Source organism: Protomyctophum parallelum (genome assembly GCF_964188405.1).
Source record: "Protomyctophum parallelum genome assembly, chromosome: 22".
Classification (NCBI taxonomy): domain Eukaryota; kingdom Metazoa; phylum Chordata; class Actinopteri; order Myctophiformes; family Myctophidae; genus Protomyctophum; species Protomyctophum parallelum.
In genome coordinates this window covers 18,153,552-18,159,911 of record NC_139714.1, presented here as the reverse complement: position 1 = coordinate 18,159,911, position 6,360 = coordinate 18,153,552, and the positions used below count along the sequence as shown (strand labels likewise).

The 6,360-nt window shown below is 45.8% G+C and overlaps 2 protein-coding genes across 2 annotated transcripts in view; both read left to right on the top strand.

The window, feature by feature from the left end:
• Positions 1–6,360, top strand: part of LOC310853589 (diphosphoinositol polyphosphate phosphohydrolase 3-beta-like) — a 113,380-nt gene that overhangs the window by 54,501 nt on the left and 52,519 nt on the right. The window lies entirely within an intron of this gene.
• The window catches only part of pkp2 (plakophilin 2), a 33,778-nt gene that overhangs the window by 15,109 nt on the left and 12,309 nt on the right, over positions 1–6,360 (top strand). The gene's annotated exons all lie outside the window — the stretch shown is intronic.

The following is a 6,360-nucleotide window of genomic DNA, read 5'->3' as shown; positions in this document are numbered from 1 at the left end:
CCATACCTTTGGTTGCTTGAGGCCAGCATCACAGTTTTGTACTCTGTGTGGGCAGCGACCGGGAGCCAATGGAGGGAGCGGAGAAGGGGGGAGACATGTGAACATTTTGGCTGGTTGAAGACCATTCTGGATCAATTGGAGAGGTTTAAGTGCGGGTTAAGTCCGGTAGGCCAGTAAGGAGAGAGTTACAATAGTCAAGTTCTGATATGATTGATGTCTGGATAAGGAGCTAGCTAGGGTGACTGAGAAATAACATGAGTTACCGTGTTGCAGCTTTCCGTGCTCAGACACAGGGACACAAGAAATCCTTATAGCACATGCAGTGGGGTGCATACTTAGGTTAGACTAGTCATTGGTTAGACATGGGTTAACGTTAGGTTTAGGTGCTGCCCCGTGGGAGTTTATGCAGTGAATTGAATTGAATGGAGGTTGAAACATGTTCATTCATACTGCTCAGATTTGAAACTGTTTCAGGTGAACATTAGTCCCACTGAGGTTGGAATGTAGGTCACGTAACACGTGTGTGTGTTCATAAAAGCACTAGGTATAGTGCCTCAGGCCCAGCCCAACAGAGTACAGAGGATTTAAGGTGCATAATGTGGTAGACTCCATAGTTTCGGCTGTACTGTAGTGTACTGTAAACTGTACATACTATAATCGCATGATGGCCCGTAGTGTCACGATATGCGACGGATACATCTGTCTAGAAATAAAATGGTGCGTCATTATTCCTAGATTCCATACTGTGGCAGTTTGTCTTCTCTTCATTACTTCCTCTGCTACTTACTGTCAAAAGTATGCTTTAACCCATTTTGGACTGAGGTCGATTTAGGCTTCTGAACGGTTTTCTGAAAAACCCATGTTTCTATGTCAGTGGTGCTCAACTTCTTTCATGTCAAGGACCCCCGGAAATTATCTGTATTTGGCCGCCGACCCCAATTTGAAAATATGTTGTTCCAGGACCTCCCAGAAGCAAAGATTTGAGTTGAAACGTTCGCTCTGAAAGAATATAGTATTCAAAGATTTGTACCACATTTGCACGATTTTTCAAAAGTCTACAAATTGGAAATGTACGCGCACACACACGACACAACCAAACGCCCCCAGAACGAGCAGGGACGGACGTGGGTTCAGTTCTTCAGTCAGAGCGGGGATTGGACGCTATAGTTCAGATCTTTGCAGCCTTAAGGTGTGTGTGTGTGTGTGTGGTGTCTTGTGTCTGTGCTTGTATTGTTGGCCTGTAAAAGGCCAGCTCGCTCAGCACTTCTTTACTGTACTCATTACGATACGTGTCTTAAGAGCTCTGAAGTGTCCGGTTCCTTCCCACAAGGCCCGGCTGGTTCGTAGACTCTGAAGTGTCTGGTTCTTTCCCACAAGGCCCGGCGGGTTCTGAAGTGTCCAGTTCCTTTCCACAAGGCCCGGTGGGTTCTGAAGTGTCCAGTTCCTTTCCACAAGGCCTGGTGGGTTCGTAAGATGAAGCTGTGGGTTGAATGAGCACGTTTGTGTTACACGTACGATCACATGACCACAGGCCGTTGTGGATGTTTGCCCCTAATAACCTCTCTGTCCTGGCTTTGTCCTTATGTTACACAAAATGTATCCAAAAGTCAGAGATCTTTTTGTGCACAGTTGCATTCTGGGACCTTACCATTAGCTTTAGAATCGGGGAGATTCTCCTGAGGAGGTCAGAGTGTGTTTAGTTTGTGTGATTTGAAATGAAATTCATTTTTTGTTTAACTGCCCATTATATGATGAATTAAGACATGTATTATTTTGTAAAATGACAACCATCTGTGTTAACTTTTTCTGGTTAGAGGACCATGAAAAAAGGCATATTTTGTACACTTGTGCAATATTGAAGCAATGATTTGTATGGTGTATCCTATAAGTCAATGTGGGCTGGGCACCTCGGGTGCATGACACATAAATAAAGAATCTATCTATGTACTTTACTGGAGTATTTTCCTATTTCCAATACTTTTACTTTTACTCCGCTACATCTTGGAGGCAAATATTGTACTCCAATACAATTATTTGATGGCTTTAGTTACTAGTTATTTTTGTAGATTTGGATTATAAACAAAACATTAACCACTTCAGCCCTATATACTTTTTGGCCATTTGAAAATAGACGATCTACAAGCTCAATTTTTTTTCTATTTTCAAAAGGTTTTATACAATTGAAAACTTGAAATGAGACATTCTGCGGTACTTTCTACTTTTGGTACTTTAAGTACATTTTTATACCAATGCTTTTGTACTTTTACCCAAGTATTTTTTTTTATTCTGGACTTTTACTTGCAGTATTGATACTTTTACAAAATGTACCACCGCTGGTTCACTGTACTGTCCAATAAAGAGTTATCTTTAAAAAATGTACAGTACCCTTTTACCATTTCACTTTCCTTTTATGACGGAGAGAAGACGCTTCGTGGCCTTGTAACGGAACCGTCCTTCTCAACGAGGAAAAGGAAAACACTATTTAAACTTGACTGCAGAACCTTAGAAACTAATTCCTGAATGAGCGACATCTCCAGTGACCTCTACGAGAAGCTATTAAGTTCCATACAAAGTTCTGCATAATGATCGTATTCTTTTCATTCTTGTTGTTGTATGATGTTTGTTTGGAACGTGTTAACCCATTTTGGGCGGGAACCCCTTTTGGGGACGCAACGCATATCACGGACGCAAACCTGTGGTCTCATGACCCTTGTTCTCTCTCACCAGGTGTGTTATGGAACCTGTCCTCATGACTCTTGTTCTCTCTCACCAGGTGTGTTATGGAACCTGTCCTCATGACTCTTGTTCTCTCTCACCAGGTGTGTTATGGAACCTGTCCTCATGACTCTTGTTCTCTCTCACCAGGTGTGTTATGGAACCTGTCCTCATGACTCTTGTTCTCTCACCAGGTGTGTTATGGAACCTGTCCTCATGACTCTTGTTCTCTCTCACCAGGTGTGTTATGGAACCTGTCCTCATGACTCTTGTTCTCTCACCAGGTGTGTTATGGAACCTGTCCTCATGACTCTTGTTCTCTCTCACCAGGTGTGTTGTGGAACCTGTCCTCATGACCCTTGTTCTCTCACCAGGTGTGTTATGGAACCTGTCCTCATGACTCTTGTTCTCTCACCAGGTGTGTTATGGAACCTGTCCTCATGACTCTTGTTCTCTCTCACCAGGTGTGTTATGGAACCTGTCCTCATGACTCTTGTTCTCTCTCACCAGGTGTGTTGTGGAACCTGTCCTCATGACTCTTGTTCTCTCTCACCAGGTGTGTTGTGGAACCTGTCCTCATGACTCTTGTTCTCTCTCACCAGGTGTGTTATGGAACCTGTCCTCATGACTCTTGTTCTCTCACCAGGTGTGTTATGGAACCTGTCCTCATGACTCTTGTTCTCTCTCACCAGGTGTGTTGTGGAACCTGTCCTCATGACCCTTGTTCTCTCACCAGGTGTGTTATGGAACCTGTCCTCATGACTCTTGTTCTCTCACCAGGTGTGTTATGGAACCTGTCCTCATGACTCTTGTTCTCTCTCACCAGGTGTGTTGTGGAACCTGTCCTCATGACTCTTGTTCTCTCTCACCAGGTGTGTTATGGAACCTGTCCTCATGACTCTTGTTCTCTCACCAGGTGTGTTATGGAACCTGTCCTCATGACTCTTGTTCTCTCACCAGGTGTGTTATGGAACCTGTCCTCATGACTCTTGTTCTCTCACCAGGTGTGTTGTGGAACCTGTCCTCATGACTCTTGTTCTCTCACCAGGTGTGTTGTGGAACCTGTCCTCATGACTCTTGTTCTCTCACCAGGTGTGTTGTGGAACCTGTCCTCATGACTCTTGTTCTCTCACCAGGTGTGTTATGGAACCTGTCCTCATGACTCTTGTTCTCTCACCAGGTGTGTTGTGGAACCTGTCCTCATGACTCTTGTTCTCTCACCAGGTGTGTTATGGAACCTGTCCTCATGACTCTTGTTCTCTCACCAGGTGTGTTATGGAACCTGTCCTCATGACCCTTGTTCTCTCTCACCAGGTGTGTTATGGAACCTGTCCTCATGACTCTTGTTCTCTCTCACCAGGTGTGTTATGGAACCTGTCCTCATGACTCTTGTTCTCTCTCACCAGGTGTGTTATGGAACCTGTCCTCATGACTCTTGTTCTCTCACCAGGTGTGTTATGGAACCTGTCCTCATGACTCTTGTTCTCTCTCACCAGGTGTGTTATGGAACCTGTCCTCATGACTCTTGTTCTCTCACCAGGTGTGTTGTGGAACCTGTCCTCATGACTCTTGTTCTCTCTCACCAGGTGTGTTATGGAACCTGTCCTCATGACTCTTGTTCTCTCACCAGGTGTGTTATGGAACCTGTCCTCATGACTCTTGTTCTCTCTCACCAGGTGTGTTGTGGAACCTGTCCTCATGACCCTTGTTCTCTCACCAGGTGTGTTATGGAACCTGTCCTCATGACTCTTGTTCTCTCTCACCAGGTGTGTTATGGAACCTGTCCTCATGACTCTTGTTCTCTCACCAGGTGTGTTATGGAACCTGTCCTCATGACTCTTGTTCTCTCTCACCAGGTGTGTTGTGGAACCTGTCCTCATGACTCTTGTTCTCTCTCACCAGGTGTGTTATGGAACCTGTCCTCATGACTCTTGTTCTCTCACCAGGTGTGTTGTGGAACCTGTCCTCATGACTCTTGTTCTCTCACCAGGTGTGTTATGGAACCTGTCCTCATGACTCTTGTTCTCTCACCAGGTGTGTTATGGAACCTGTCCTCATGACTCTTGTTCTCTCTCACCAGGTGTGTTGTGGAACCTGTCCTCATGACTCTTGTTCTCTCACCAGGTGTGTTATGGAACCTGTCCTCATGACTCTTGTTCTCTCTCACCAGGTGTGTTGTGGAACCTGTCCTCATGACTCTTGTTCTCTCACCAGGTGTGTTGTGGAACCTGTCCTCATGACTCTTGTTCTCTCACCAGGTGTGTTATGGAACCTGTCCTCATGACTCTTGTTCTCTCACCAGGTGTGTTATGGAACCTGTCCTCATGACCCTTGTTCTCTCTCACCAGGTGTGTTGTGGAACCTGTCCTCATGACTCTTGTTCTCTCACCAGGTGTGTTATGGAACCTGTCCTCATGACTCTTGTTCTCTCTCACCAGGTGTGTTATGGAACCTGTCCTCATGACTCTTGTTCTCTCACCAGGTGTGTTATGGAACCTGTCCTCATGACTCTTGTTCTCTCACCAGGTGTGTTATGGAACCTGTCCTCATGACTCTTGTTCTCTCACCAGGTGTGTTATGGAACCTGTCCTCATGACTCTTGTTCTCTCACCAGGTGTGTTATGGAACCTGTCCTCATGACTCTTGTTCTCTCACCAGGTGTGTTATGGAACCTGTCCTCATGACTCTTGTTCTCTCACCAGGTGTGTTATGGAACCTGTCCTCATGACTCTTGTTCTCTCACCAGGTGTGTTGTGGAACCTGTCCTCATGACTCTTGTTCTCTCACCAGGTGTGTTGTGGAACCTGTCCTCATGACTCTTGTTCTCTCTCACCAGGTGTGTTGTGGAACCTGTCCTCATGACTCTTGTTCTCTCACCAGGTGTGTTATGGAACCTGTCCTCATGACTCTTGTTCTCTCACCAGGTGTGTTGTGGAACCTGTCCTCATGACTCTTGTTCTCTCACCAGGTGTGTTATGGAACCTGTCCTCATGACTCTTGTTCTCTCACCAGGTGTGTTATGGAACCTGTCCTCATGACTCTTGTTCTCTCACCAGGTGTGTTGTGGAACCTGTCCTCATGACTCTTGTTCTCTCACCAGGTGTGTTATGGAACCTGTCCTCATGACTCTTGTTCTCTCTCACCAGGTGTGTTATGGAACCTGTCCTCATGACTCTTGTTCTCTCTCACCAGGTGTGTTGTGGAACCTGTCCTCATGACTCTTGTTCTCTCACCAGGTGTGTTATGGAACCTGTCCTCATGACTCTTGTTCTCTCTCACCAGGTGTGTTATGGAACCTGTCCTCATGACTCTTGTTCTCTCTCACCAGGTGTGTTATGGAACCTGTCCTCATGACTCTTGTTCTCTCTCACCAGGTGTGTTGTGGAACCTGTCCTCATGACTCTTGTTCTCTCACCAGGTGTGTTATGGAACCTGTCCTCATGACTCTTGTTCTCTCACCAGGTGTGTTATGGAACCTGTCCTCATGACTCTTGTTCTCTCACCAGGTGTGTTATGGAACCTGTCCTCATGACTCTTGTTCTCTCTCACCAGGTGTGTTATGGAACCTGTCCTCATGACTCTTGTTCTCTCACCAGGTGTGTTATGGAACCTGTCCTCATGACTCTTGTTCTCTCACCAGGTGTG